The sequence below is a fragment of the Lonchura striata genome, chromosome Z (genome assembly GCF_050655825.1).
Source record: "Lonchura striata isolate lonStrDom1 chromosome Z, ASM5065582v1, whole genome shotgun sequence".
Lineage (NCBI taxonomy): Eukaryota > Metazoa > Chordata > Aves > Passeriformes > Estrildidae > Lonchura > Lonchura striata.
In genome coordinates, this window is record NC_140740.1 from 20,339,055 (window position 1) to 20,355,033 (window position 15,979).

Consider the following 15,979-nt stretch of genomic DNA (forward strand, 5'->3'; position numbering starts at 1 on the left):
TACCCTGTCTGCACTATATTAGAAGATTTCTGGGGATCTGTTTGCTTGATATAAAAAATTTGTCTGTTTTTTACAAAAATCAGCTTTTGAAAATCTGACAGTATGACAGCTATGCTATTCTTGATAGGAAACAACATTTGTGGCACACCTTCCGAATGACTGATGCCTTGTCATAAAATTAGGTTATCTGTAGATGGATACAGACCTGGTTTCTAATCTATTTTTTGTCTGTTTCTGCACAATCTTGTTAGGTTCCTAGAAATTCTGGTCAGACTGATATGCTGTATTCTCCATAATGGTAAAAAAATCCCAAAACTTTTTCTCTATTTTGCATTCCCTCTTCTTAAAATCTTCCTGTTCTTCCCCACAAAATGAAGAAATGCTTGCATTAGTAAGCTCAATTCACTGTCATCAGAACTCTGTTGGGGGAAAAAAACCCAGATTATGTGCTTCTCTCCTTCAAGCATATTCTCATTGTAAAAGCAGAGAAAATTATTTTCCTGATAGAAAGAAAGGGAGCATGCAAGTGGGTTAGGGGGATAAGAGGCTGATCAAGCTTATCGTGTAGGATTTACTCATGGGAAAAGTGAGGGGAGAGATGGAGTGCTTGGAGGAGGGAGAAGAGAGCATTGTGCTCTAATTGTAAAATTAAAGTAATTAGTTGGAAGAACAGAGTCTTGGGCTCTCAGCCTCAAACTAGAATAACTATTTAACATCTGTGCAACAGTATTCTGCTAAATAAATCATAGAAATTCTGTTGAAATGCATATATAGCCCCAAATGTTGTCTTTTCTGAGTACTTCTCAAAATTGTATTTTCTCCTCTTCTTATTTTTTTTGTGCTATCCCATAAGTACCTTTCCCAGAAGATAAAAATTAATGTTTCACACTGAATTATATATGCAGAATTTTAACCTGATCACAGGTTCCTCAAATTTGTTATTCAAATTTGATTAGAAACTTCTTTGTCTCTGTGCACAGTGAGTGAGCAATTTGAGAGCATTCAATAGTGACACAGTAGTTAAACATGCTTGCTAGTACTGGAAAAATGCTAGCTAAGTTAAAAAGAAAAAGGCTAAAGAAAAAGAAAAGAAACAGGAAAAGGAGAAAGGAAGAGAAAAAGAAAAAAGAAGAAAAAATTAAAAATTAACAAGGAAGAAGAAAAAGCAGAAAAACAAAAATAAGGAAAAAGAAAAAGCAGAAAAAAAGGAAGAGGAAGGGAAAGGGAAAGAGAAAGGGAAAGAACTAAGGGGAACAACAAACCGCTGCCCACATGACAAAAAAGTGGATAGTTTACTCCTCACTTTAACACTGGTTGCAATAAGTAACTTAAAGAATGATAAAAGAAAATCTACTGCAGACTGTTGAAGATATTTTTGTCTTTTCTTTGTGTCTTTTTGTCTCTACTTGTCAAAAGCCTTTGTCAATTTGGTTAGGAGTTTTTTTCTCTTATAATTGCATATAAGCTTTTGGCTCTCAATGTTTACAGCAAAAAAGGCTGGATGTTAAGATGACGAAACTAAAGCATTTGGAGGAATTACCAATGTTATCTGCTAATGCTCCTTATGCCCACGCTAGTCATAATACTCATTCACAATGATATAATACTAATTGGATTCATTGACATGGTTTTTTCACTAGTGATAGTGCTGAGTCTTTGGGTTATACCACTGCATCAGTGAAATAACAAATTAATTAAATTTGTTGCTTTGTATGAAAGAAATATCGGGTTTTTGCATTGCTTTTGATAGGTATTTTCCAGCTTGAGATGGGGGACCCAGAGCTTCTGAGTACTCAGCCACTTTACTGGTTTCTCCTCTAGGGAGGAAGAGAAGAGAAGGGAAGGACTACATGAAAACAAAAGGGATAAAACTCTGTGTGCACAAAATAAATATTTTAAGGCAAACAGTAAAACAAAGTATAATATTTTCAAGGTTATTTTTTAATAAATTACATTATAGTTAAAATATATATGAAAATATCTCCCTGCTCATACCCTATCCCGCTGTTTATAAAGGAGTCTTCTGCACAGCAGGTGCAGAAACAGGAGAGTAAGAAGTAAAAGCATTTATCTAAGGGGGAAAATTGTCTTGTCAAAGCTTTTAGCAAAGTGAAGAAACTGAAAGGAAAACTGCCTGAGAGATAGCTGTTTGACTTTTGCAAGAATGTGCAAAAGAGAAATGGCTCTAAGAACATGTTTTTTCTTATTTTCTTTCTCTATTTTTGCAAAATAAAGTGAATGGACCTATTTCAGCCATATTCATGCCAGAAATTAGTATGTAGTACGTTAAATCTGAGCCCTCTATTAATTTAACAGAACACATTGCTACTGTCTTGTTTTTTGTTTCTTCTGAGTGCCCAACAGACTAGCAGATCTGCACACAGTTTCATGTATGAAATTTAAGTAGTTCTGTGGTATTCACATGACCTCTGAACAGAGAAAGACTTAGCTTTCTCAGGAGTTCTCCTGAGAGAAGCTGTAAGAGAAGTAGAGAAAAGAGAATCAAAACAATCCTTATCTCATTTGCTGCTCCCTTATTTGTGCCCATGTGGAATGTGGTATGGAGATTGTTTACCCAAGGTGATTGCTTGATTGGATTCTGGTGATGGTGTTTTGGATTCAATAACCAATTGGATCCATGTGTGTGTCAGGATTCTCAGGAGAGAGTCATGGGTTTTCTAGTTAGTTAAGGATAGTTCTTGTTAGTATAATATAGTTATAGTATCATCTAGTATAATAAAGTAATTAATTAGCCTTCTGAAATCACTGGAGTTCAGACATCATTCTTCTTGAGTTGGGGATCCCAGCACCTATATAGTTCATCAACCAAAAATTAATCTTTACTACTTTAAATATTGATATATGCAGATATGTTGTTTTCTAATGTTTGTACAAAGTAAGAGAACTTTCTGGTAAACTTTGAAGAAATATATATTTTAGATCTTAACTAAATTGATATCTTAAATACTTAAAAACACATTTGGCTAAAAATTTTCTTCTTAGACTAAGACTGTTGCAAGGCAAGAGAGCACTTGATGAATTACTATTTGTTGTGAAGTGGCTTAATAAATGTTTAAATAATTCACTGCTACTGTCAGTACATTTTTGTGGTGGCCTAGAAGGAATTTCATGTCCTCTCCCTTAAAAATCAGAGCCCCAGATAAAACTCTCTTTTCTGTTTCAGCTCTACAGGGTTGTGTGATCTTTGACCCATTACTCAAAATTTCCATTTTGATTTGGCTGTGGCCAAAAATTGCAGCATGTTCAAAGTCAGCTACCACAAAATACACATAATGCATGCACCAGATCCTCAATGCCAATGATTGTGCTACTAATCTGCAGTATTTACTTGGATGTATCAGCAGCCTTGCACAATAAAAGATTTATTTGGGTAAACGCACAGTAATCTTATTTCTGCAATAGAATGCCTTTTTCTGATTGAGTTCTAAAATGCCACAAAACTAGTTTGATACAAGTTTTAGCAGGAAGAAAATTTCTTCCTTGTAGTTTTACCATTAAGCTGTAGCCTAATGGTCTAGATCTAGGAATCTAAATGTGTAGTCATTTCTACCTTGTACATCCATTTTGATACTTTTTAATATAAAAGTTTTTCAACAGATGACAAGAGCTTAAATTATTGTCTAAACTGACAGGGAGATAACAGTTAAACTTTAACACCATTAAGTGAAATTAACATGTTTAAGCTTTGTACTATGACTATTACAGAATAAAATTAAGGCTGAGAAATACTAAAATAAAATCCTAATTAACTTTTAAAATAATTGAGAGAGATCAAAACCAGAGCTGTTCTTTGTTTTTTGGGGTCAGCCAGACTGAGATGCTTGCTATCTGATTTTTCTATGGTGTTTAGACTATGTTCTCTCCACCACAATGGCAGCTCCTATCCAGCCACACTGTCTTCTGCCTCAAAATTGTTTTTCTTCCTGGTGACAGATCTTAGCTGTGCTAACTCTTCTGGCATGGCCTTATTTAACTTCTCTTCCTCCACACTTTTACTCTTTAAGCAGTCATGGCCACATGTCAGGCTGAATGTGCAGGGCATGCCTGGCTGGCCTCCCTCCCAGTTCCTTACTACTCCAAATCTCATTTTTGTTCCCCCACCAGCCTTCTCTTTGCCACGAGGTGGCCTGTTCAGATCAACCAGTTGTTTGAACAGTATGATCTTCTCAGAATTGGCTTTCTTTCCTGGGGTTGCAAACACTAAAAATGGAATAGGTGGTTTAGCTGTTATCTTTACTAGTGTTATGTCTGCTTGCTGTTACACCTTCTCTCCCTTTCTCCCTCCTTTCTCTCCTCATGCATCTATCTCTGTCCATTTGTCTTTCTTATTCACTTTCTCAAGTGGGAGTCTGATCACAACTTTTCATTCCAGTTGGTTATTTGTCAGAACCCCGGCCTGGTTCGGGGGGTCTGTGGGGTGGTAAAGTCCCTCCTCCAACCCGTGCTTCCAAAGAAAACTCCACAGCCTCTTGCTGTTTGGTCTCAAGGCAGTTTATTGCGAGTTATCTAAAGGATTCTCTTCTCTGGCTACTGCGGTTTGTTCAGCGGCCCAGGCAGAGGCAGACACACACCCTGACATCCTCTCTGTCTGCTGTCTTCTTCTCTCTCCCCGCCCAGGGCTGCTGCTATCTTTTATATGATATATTATGTGATACATGTTTGCAGTTTTTCCCCAGTACCTACTACCTATATTAAATGGTGCTTTTCTATTATAAACCAATCCATAAGTGCCAACATCATCAGGAACATGAAGGTAAGGAAGAAGAAAGAGGAGAAACAGGACCGGTCCACATTCCTCCATCTTAAAACTTCTGACCCCCATGTACAAAGTAAACCCCCCCCCCGTACAGGTGTTAAACCCCCCTTGTACAATACTAAAAAATGCTTCCCTCTACTTTGTAATTACTTCTACTATAATATCTAAACTTTTGTGACTTCTTGTTCAACCTGCAAAGTTGGTAATTCATTCCATGGCTCAAACTCAAAATCACAGCTGTTTTTCAGCTGTCTGCCAGGGTCTAGAATGCTTCTGACCAAGGCCTAGAACCTCTAAAAATGTCTGAGGGACATTTTGAGTTCCAACAGTTACTCTATCACACCAGAGAAATCTCATAGGTGATTTGTTGGTCTGAGTACCTGAAACACAAGATTTGGGTAGTAGGGGTCTTCAGGTTCCTCTTTTCTCTGTTAGGAATCAGACTTGTAACTGTTTGCTTGGAAGTGGACTTTGAAATGACTAGGGGGTTTTTCATTGCATATTCACAGGCATAGGTTTCCAAAGCTCTAAGCTGTGCTAAGAGCTATCTTATACAAAAGCCTAGGCCTTAGGTGGCCAGATATTTGCAATTTAAAACATTATTTTATCAGACAGTTTTATAGCTAATACTCTTATGTTCAAATGCATTGTGTAGGGAGCAATAGGAAGTGTTGAGTAGTAAATTTTAAGGAGAAATTATATTCACATCAAATTTTAACACACCCTATGGTGGGTTTATTTGTAAACTGGGCAAAATAAATTATCCTTCCTTTCTTTAAATCTTGCTGTATTTTATTACTACTCTTCTCTACATTTTATTATGAAGAATGAGTGGCTTCATTTGAGGTAATAAAAACTTGTATTGAACATGAAAAGAAAATAATTAATCATTGCTTCATTGCTTGCCAGGATATATTGTTGCCAGGAAATGAGTCAAATGCAAATATTTTATAGTCAGCACATATGAGATAAATGCTGATTTTTTTCAGTCCATTTCAGAATTGTGTTTCTCCTTGAAGAAAAAATGTACATGGTCACTCCTTTCTTCTCTTGTGTGGGGGATAAGAGTTGAAGTTTCCTGCTTTTGCTCAGGGGAAATAATAGAGTGAGGTTGGGGAATATTTTTATGTTACAGTTGTGAGTATAAGCAAGGTGGGGCAGACTGTGATGGACCCTCACAAATAAATGAGAATGAGTGAAAAACATAAAAGCACCAGAAAGGGTGTAGAAGGAGAATCGGTCACTTCGTAATGGTGATAAGTGCCATTTGGTTTGACCCTCAGTCAAAGGCACTCTCACTCAAAGCATCACAGCTGAGTAATAAGCTTAGTCTTCTTAATGTTGCCCTGAACTTTAGTAAGACTATGAAATTATCAGATCATGAATGGGTTATCATGTCCTTTTTTTGTGAACTTCAATATGTGCTTGCATTTCTCAGCTTGTCAATACCTGTTTTATTAGCCCTTTTATATATAACATTGCTGTAAGAATTTGGATTACATATACACAATAAAAGCTTTTCTTGGTATTCCTTCAAGTTACACACACACACACACACACACACACACAGAGAAAGTTTTACTTGAGAGTGAGGTGTCTAGGGTTCTGCAAGATGCATCTAAAAGAAAGCTAAAAAGAAATCCAAAGAAAACATTTAGGGGGAAAGACAATGAAATTAGTACCAGACAAGAAGCTGTTATGATATAATTTTTCTTTTTGTTTGATTACCATAATCCTTACACACCATTTCTGTAGTCATTCATGTTCATGTATCAATTGGCATATAACTGCAGATAACTGTAATGGGAAACTGCAGATAACTCTAATGGGGAAAATTTGATTTTGAATGCATATTGTCAGGGAAGTTTGAATAACATTTAATTTGGGAGTTAAACAAAATTATTAGGAAATAAAAAGAACATTCCTGATTGGGGATATTTTTCAGATGAACTAAACTGAAATTTGCAAATCACATGATATCCAGTAATATGTCATTTCAATCAGAAATACAGAAGGAAAAATGCTCTTTGTTCTAAAGATTAAAAAAATTTATTTTGCCTTTCATAGGTCATGACTATCACGCTCTATTTCTGAGCTAAACACCCTTTTTTCCTCTTCATTAATAGTGGTATAAGCCAGCATGCTTTGTTGGCAATTAAAACCTGAAATCACAGTACCACTCATTCTCAGTTCATGTTCCCTCTTGACATTTTTTCTATTTGATTTTTTTCACAAATTTTGAAATTGAAATTCAAAGCAAAAAAATATCAGTATGCAACTCACTTAGAAGTACAAGAACTTCAAAACTTTTGTCCAATTCTTATAACAATCTCTACTGAGATGATACATGGATGTTGGAGATCAGATATCCTTTATGTTTAATTCACTGAAACTGCTGTCATTGTTTATCATATGTACAAAGTATGTTCAGAACATAAAAATTTAAAAAAATATTTGTTGAATAATAGGAGTATTTTAATTTTATTTTCAATTTTCAAACGTGTTTTTATTTTTATGATTATATGGATAATCAAGAGAGGTTGGAGAACTATTTAAGAAGAGAGACAGACATGGCTGTATTTTTGGTTTGTATAAGTTCAGACAGCCCATGAGTATCATAAGAAAATAAAAAATTACCATCTCAAATGTTATGTGTGACAGGTCTGTTGGAATTAATTGCATGAAGAAAGAATGAGAAAAAAATCAATAATGACAGAAATTGTTGATCTAGGTATGACAGAGGGAAGGAGACTTTATGGTAATGCTTAGTGTTTATTTTATTTTGCTGACCTTGTGTATTCTATCCACTAAATTAAAGTCTTCCTTAAATAAGGATTTTGAAAAGAAATCCCAATATTAGGAAACTGTAATATATTTGTTATTTATGGTTTATCATAAACTTCATATGAAAAATAGAATTTATTTGGATTAAAAAATGCTCTTTTGAAAATATGAAACCTTAAAAAGAGCATCTAGAGAACAAAGATTACTAAGAAAGACAACCAGTGTTTTTTTCTATCTTTTATGAGATCCTTCTGAATATTGGAAAGGAGAATATGAGCTAGAAATTTATTATATTATGATAGATAAATTTTAACATTTGCTACAATGTTGACAAGACATAATATATATTCCAGAATTATCTACAAATATTTCTAAAGTCTGTAAGATGGAGATAAACCTTTTATCAGGGCCTGCTGTGACAGAATAAGATGTAATGGTCTTAAACTGAAGGAGAGTTGATTTAGATTAGATAAGAAGAGACATTTTACAATGAGGATGGTAAAACACTGTCACAGTGGTGGTCGATGTCCTATTCCTGGAAATATTCAAAGTTGGGTTAGATGCTCATAGTCATGAGCAACCTGATCTAGTGGAAGGTGCCCTACTTATTGCAGAAGGTGTTGGACTAAATGACCTTGAAAAAGTCTCTTTCAGTTGGAACTATTCTATGATTTTAGGCATTTATAAAGCAAAGGTTACTGAGACATCCTTCTGCAGAACTAGCATCTTCCTTGTTCCTGTTAGGGCTGAAGATATTGGAGAGATCCAGAATTCTATAGATGGGACATGTCTTGTATGAATTGCTGTGTACCTTAAAGCTCATTGCAATGATGTAGCATTCCAAGGCTGTTCCCTCTTCCAGCTCCCATGTAGATTAGGACACCACAGTAGGGCATAATCATCCACTGGTCACGAGCTTTGTAGTGTGTACTTCACAATACTGGTCTTATGAGAACAAGGAAAAGAAGGAAAAAAGGCAGCAATCATCCCTTCTTTTTAATTTTACCATTCCTTTCTCAGTTGGTGGCTCCTCTTCTCCTGCACACTTTTGCTCTCCCCTGCTTGGCATGCATGGCAAAACCTTCAGGTAGAATAATGGTTGCCTTTAATATGCTGAGCCTTCCTTTGGTCAAGTCCAGCTTTGTGTTTAAGAGTTTGACCTGGTGTCTTTGCAGGGAATGCTACACATGTAGGGTGAATGAATCAATCATTGAGCTGTCAAGACTCTGGCTCATAAAAACTGTGTGAAAGTGAACAAATGTACAAAAAGGCCACGGAAGTCAGTAGCATGAACATTTGTGCTCTACACTGCCGAGCTCTCATATTTCTCATTTGTCTATTGCCATTGTTAACTAAAATATTTATTGTACTGCAACAGCATATGTGGTATTACTTCATTGCAGTGTTAAAAAAGCCATTTCTAAAGAAAGTTTGCAAGAACAACAAAAACTCTCCACGTTGTTTCAAAGTGAAGATATTCCATGTAATTTTAAATTTAGTATGTGAGTAATTTACAATTAAATTTTGCTTTATGAAAACAAAATCTTATCTCTACTTTTTATTGACTTTTCTTTACAGTTACTTTGGAATTATATCTCTTCTTCAAAAAAGAAATTATGTGTAGAGGTAAACATCCAAGACAGCCTGTGCACTCAGCAATATCCTTTTAGGGTCTTTTCTAGTTTTATTATGGTTTTTTTTTTTTTTTTTTTTTTTTTTTAATCTTAAACCTTTTTCTTAAATAGAGTAAAATTTTATTATTTTAGTATATCCTTAGAATTACACTTTTTCAGGAAGTACTTATGTTTTTAAAAAATGTTTTGCTATTTCTAGACTGTCCTATTACTTTTCTCATTACATTTAGGCCCCTTATCATCCTCCTAGGGAAAGAAGAAGGGTCTGCCAAAGATATTTCAACCACTTCCACCAATGACATGATAATAACCTCACCAGGTAAAGCAGGTTTGGAAAAGTGTCAGGAGCATGGAGCTTAATATAGGAAAGCTGTTGAGTCTTGTTATATGATTCCTACTATGTTCTGTCCCATCTCATGTCTTCCTAGAATAGCCAGGTGATTAGGACACCAACCCCTGGTGTTGAAACCCAAAATTCCATGAATACTTAATACAATTTATACAAAATAGAGCTGCTCTAATAGTTGAGATTGAAAATGTTCCATCAAGAGTAATGGATAGCCTTGAGGGCTTCCAGGGAAAAGGCTGAGGATGAAATCTTCATTCTTACTCCAGGGAAACAGAGCTTGAACATGGGTCTTCTCCCTGCAGGAAATGCCCCTTTTGCCATGCTTCTGGTTATTTTGATACTTCTTATATAGTCTTCCTAGAATAAAAAGTCTATTCTTGCTTCAACACATGTTCTCTCCTACATGTTTTGGTGTGAATTGATTGCCATTTTTTCCAATGAAAGGTTATAAATGGAAAACTTGGATGTACTAAACTGGAAGACCACTCAGGGTAAGAAAAATGTCATTCTAAGGCAACTGCAGAGAAGACATCATATTCTTGAAGACATCATATTCTTGTATCCTCTGTGTTTTCTACCTTTTCAATACTTATATAATGATGTAGCTGACTACCAGCTAAAAACAAGGTAAATTGACATTGCTGGTCTCAAGATGTATTTATTCATGTGCTCCTTTTTTAAACAATCTTGTACATTCTCTAAGTTTTTTTTTTTCACTCACTTTGGTAATTTTATTTCCCCTCTATAAGTGATCCATTCTTACTGTTCAATTTTGTTAGAATTATAGGTGCTGAGAATTTTACACTTTCTGTACTGACAGGCACTGACCCCCAAAAGAACCCTACATTTAAACTAAAGCCATAGAGAAAACACCCAAAATTAAATAATAGGACTGAGATAATAGGTGTGTAGTTTAAATAGAAGTGTGTGATATAATTTCCTGCATTGTCTTTGATGTTACGCCCCTCATTAGTTGCACGTTTCCTTGTTTTTCTTCTCCATCAGGAATTTTACTGCCTTTCAAACACAAGTTTACAAGGAATCTCATTTTAAATATGTAATTAGTTAGACTTCTGATGTCTGTCTTTTTGCTTCTGGTCATAAAAGATACTAGAAAGGAAAAACGAAAAAAAGATGTACTGGTGAAGGATGGGACACTCAAATCTTTGTTTAACAATGTTCTAATGTGTAGGGACATTTTTTCTGACTTCATGGAATGGAATTCCTACAATTTTGAAATCTGCAGTTCATTTGGCTCCTTGTTTTGTAAAGTTCTTTGCAGAAAGATTTAAATCATGCTGATAACCTGAAAATAACTGCTCTCTGGTAGCATCAGCTCTATTTAGTGCATGTACTTTTGATACTTCCCATGTGCTACTGGTGAAGGGCAGAAATAATCATTTTCACAGACATACTGGAAAACACTGTGGGACCATCTTTGTATATTTTAACAGCCCAATTTTCATTATTAATGCTGAGAATTCTGTCACTTTTGCTATGAAATTTTATGTGGATCACATTTTTGCCGTGATTGACAGAAGATTCTTGCCTGGAACCAGCTGTTTGCTTACTGTGCACCATAGAAAAAGCATCCGAGATGGGCCTTGGCTATCACATTTTCATGTGATGTGCCCTTGCATATACATGTGCACATTACACAAAGAACAGAAGAGCTCACAGCAGCCCCAAAATGGCATCTGTTCTTTATAGTGAGATAAAGAAACTGCAGAAGGTTTGTTGAAACTTGCTGATGCTTGTTGTCACTTAGCAGGAAGTGTTTAGGAGTTTGTGAAGAACAAAATTACAATTTGTCAAATGTTGCAAACCTCCAAGTGATTGCATATTATTTGATTACTGTTGCTATAAATAGGAATTCACTTTGGAGGATTACAAAATGGCCAACTTTCTGTTGGAAAGAATACTACAACTAGAATTTTAGTGTTTTCTCTTCTTTATATTTTTTTCTCTTTGTGTTTTTTTCAGAATATAAAAGATGATGTCGCTATTGATAATGTCCTACAGTATACTTCTGTCAGCACACATTAAAATGTGAAATCCAGACATAATTTAGCCTTGTGCAGGATGACATGACAAACCTTGAACTACACCAAGATGATTTTGACATATTATATTAGAGTCTTTTATGCTGGCTAGTAGTACCTCACCTTCTAACACTCCCTGAAGTGATGAAAAAGATCAAAATGTGAGCTTGTATCTAAGGTAATTTGGTTCAACAGAAATAATTTAAAATTTTGGAGTATTTTTCCATTTGGGACAACATAGTAATCCATGAAAAATTCAATGTGTCATCTTTACCTGTGGATTCCTGAAATAAGACAAATATTTCTGTTATGGCTACAACTTGTGAGGAATGCCTGTGAGAGCTGTCAGGGTTTTTGACCTTAGGAAAAACCTCATGTGTCTCCAAGTCCATTTAGAAAAGAAGCTCTGCAAATAAAGAATGAATGAGTCATTACATATCTTTGGTAAAGTTGTCTTCTATATGTATATTATCTAAGTTAATTCAGCTAAAAGGACTAAAGAGGAAGTCAACCCCTTTAAGAGAAGAAAATGGAAAGAACAGTATTTTCCAGTACTAAATAAATAACTAAGCAGGCTGCAGACACAATCAAGAATTGTAAGCATGATGGAAAGACAGTGTTGTACTGGACACCAGAACAGGATGTTGGTGATACCCTTAACTACTCCCCTGCCATTAGTTGAGCTGACAGAAAGGTCAAGATATTAGCTAAAGGTGGAGGTGTGGCCACAAAGTAAACCTTATGAATGATTACTGAGATCTGTCCAGGAACCTTCTCTTTTTCTTGTGTGTTATTGAGTAATGCATTATCAGAGGTGAATTTTCATCTGCCGGTGTTTAAATTAAACCACCACAGATCAGGTGCAGACTCCTTTCCCAAGTGTTGCCTCAAGTTGTACAAATGGGAATATACACTTCTGAAGGCTTTTAACTCCAGAGCTGAGTGGTAAGGCTGCTCACAAAGTTATGTTCCCTGGAGCATGCCTTTTGACAAGGTACAGTGAATGGGAGGGCTGCAATATTCTAAGTACTTTGTCTAAAACCACCCTTGGTTTCTCTTCGGCATTCATCCTTGCCCATAACAGCCAGCTGTAATTGGGCATTTTTACCATTGAAATTAATGGTTTGGATAGAGGCAAAAACTGTCACTGCATTACTGACTAGCTGAGTCCACCTTCAATTGAGCTTTTTTCAGAAATGCAACAAAGATAATCAAAAGTTTTGTTTTTCCTGGAGAAAGGAAAACAGTCTTTCAGAACAAGACAAATTATTAGAAAACCTTCTTTTACTTCCTTGACTTCTGAGAATTTTCAGGTGATTCCTCATTACAAAGTCACTTTGGATCAAGCATGTAAAATAAGTTCATAAGCCTCTCACTCCAGATTAGAAAATAGGAAGTAAGTTACTCAATGCCACTTTTGTTTCTTTTTCACCCTAGAAATGGCTGAAATAATTTCCCAGAGTAACTCAGGAAAAGTTGTGTAGAACTCTTTGTGAAGAGCTACTTGCTTTCTGCAGAAAAGCAGTTATAGAGAACTGGAGGAACAAGACTTATGTGTGCAAGACTTTCTCCTTTCTTTTATGTAATCTAGACAGGCTCAGGGAAGAGCCGATAGAGACTGTTGGGAATAAAGAAAAAACAGGGTAATAGGACATACATGAAGTAAAATATATAAAAAGAACTGGCAAAAAGAAAAGGTACATTATTGTTTATTTAGAATTTTTCAAAAACTAAGTATTTCAGTTTTCAATTTCCTCTTAATGTCAGAAAATTTCCAAAGAAACATATTAAGTGAGAGCTCTAAGTAATGGGGAAAATGGGAAAGTATACCTCTGCCTTGAACAAATAAATATAGGGCCAGTTTGGACTTTAGTATACATCCCTAGTATCAGCATGGGCTGTCAGACAGCAGTATATTCTCTGCTGTAATGAAGAATTTTCCTGTCACTGTAAAGAAAATATTTTTAAAGCTGCTAATTCAGCTTGCTGATTATACTACATTTTTGAACTTGCTATCAGAGTACCAAAGTCTATTTCTGAAAAGAAATATTTAATTTATGTTGCACTGGATTGTATGTTTGTATGGGTTTCTATAGGACATTAAGTTTTAGTTGCATTTTGTGACATACTTTCTGGTGTCAGCACTTTCATCTCCTAAGAAGCTGTGGAAATTCATAACCAAAGTAAAAGCAGAGGTATTGTTGAACATTTCAAGTGTCTATGTAAAAAAACCACTTTGCCTCCAGGCAAGTATATATGCCATTGAGCTTGAAAGTGTGATAAACTGAAAAGAAAAGAAAGGAAAGTGAGTGCTCAGACCTGATTCATGTCAACACAAAGCATTTTTGACGAAACCTCGACTGGACAACACTCCCTCAAGCCAAAGTAAACCAATGTAAAGTTGCCATAAACTTGTCTTTTTTTAAGTGAGCTAAACCAAAAGGAGACATATCATGAAAGTAAAGGAATTGGAGCAAAAAGTGAGCGAGCCAAGTCTGTATGATAGCAGAGATATTTTCAATTTAAAATTCATGTTCCTGTGAGCGTATACTCTGCTGTTCCTGAAAACAGCAAAGCCAAACTTTGCTTTACAATTGAGGTTATGCTAAGGGACCTAGATCAATAGTTATGTAAGATTTCAGGAAATTCAAAAATTTTAATCTGTGTATTTGTTTTCTTCTTCACAACAATAGAAGTTAACTTACTGCATGACAAGTAGAGTCATGGAATTATACAGATAGTATAAAGGACATGGCTTAGAAAAAATATGCAAATCATTGTAAATTTATTTCTTTCTGATCTGTCTCCTTAATGACTAACGTACAATCAGTAGCCATGGATAAACTTTTTAGAAATAACACGGATGCAGCATACGGGACTTGCATTTTGAGGTTGCTAGCAGTTTTATTTAGCTTGTTGTTCTTACGAACAGCATGTTGTTACGTGCATTGCATACAAGTTTTACATTTGTACTGGGACATGTTTGTAAAAATTGTATGAACTTAAATACATTCTATAAAGTTCCCATTCTTGTCAAGAATTACTGTGTAGGTTTTGCAGGAAGTAGACTAACTCTATCCTAGAACAAAAATTTATTAAGTTACAAACAATTGAAATTGGACAACTTGGATGGAAATAAACAAGTCTAAGACTGGGAGTAATTTCTGCTCACACTGTGTTGTTTATAAAATTCGAATTTTGTCAGTTAAGAATTTTTTTAATAAATCTTCTAATTAAAAAGCTGTGAAGATGATATTACAATGTGTTATGTGTTTATTTGCCACAAATGGTGCTATTTTGTCTTGAAGATTCAGTTAAAAATTTCAACTAATTAATATTAGTAAAATATATCTGGATTATTCAGAAACTTGTACCATGGCATAATGGTCAATACTAAACTTGTATTTTTAAAAAGGAAATTAAATACAGAATAAAAATGTGACTAATGTCTCTTTACCTCTAATAGCTTAAAACTATGCTAATGTTTTTGATGCATCTAAAATACTTTTCTATGGTAGTTCAGGACATGGATCAGTATTGCCTTGGCAGTTTGATGGCCAAAAGAAAAAAAAATAACAATATTTAAAAAAATAAATGTTCAGATTAAGGCTACAGCTTAGTGTGCAACTCCCATTAACCTCCCTGCTGGTTCAGTCAAGGGCCTTCCAGTGTTTCCTATGGAATTAAACCTGGGATATAAAACACACTCCAAATTGATGTATTGTCTACTTCCTGAGTAGTCGTTGCTATCACTTGAATGATCTGCTGATAATGAGTATGTATCTTTTATGCGTGTAATGGGTTTGAAAGAAACAGTTCTATGGAAATCACACCACATCTGCAGAGAGCAGCAGGCACTCCATAGGTGTACCTGAGTGCCCCCCAAGATCCTAGGAGGCTGTTGTTATGCATGAACACTATTAACAATCTTCATATGAGGAAATCTGTTATAGTCACCTTCATTAACCAAAGAAAAATCAGACATCAAATCTGAGCCCACCTCATCTCGAGAATGCACAGTTCAAGCTTTTTTCTCCACATTTGCTTAAGTTTGGTTGGTTTTGTCACAACATTACAGATTCTCATCAGCCCTATTCATAGGCTTTTTCTAGGTATATACAAGAGCTGTGAACAGCATGGGTGAGCTAAGGACAAAGGAACAAACCTCAGTGTTGAGTTTCCTGGCTGCTCTTAAAGCACTAGTGTTGTTTTAACATCCTTTCCTATTTCATGAGAATGCTGCCACAGACAGACATATAAATATGTCCAGCTTTGATAAATTGAAATCCTAACAGATGTGTGAACCCTTGCCAAGATAGTTACAATCTGGTCAGCGTACATTACTTGCACTTGGAAATGGTACATTAGAGAACACCTGACTGTTTCACTGCTT

General features: G+C 35.4%; 1 long non-coding RNA gene across 3 annotated transcripts in view; it reads left to right on the forward strand.

The window, feature by feature from the left end:
• The window catches only part of LOC146763679 (uncharacterized), a 131,926-nt gene that overhangs the window by 50,305 nt on the left and 65,642 nt on the right, over positions 1 to 15,979 (forward strand). The gene's annotated exons all lie outside the window — the stretch shown is intronic.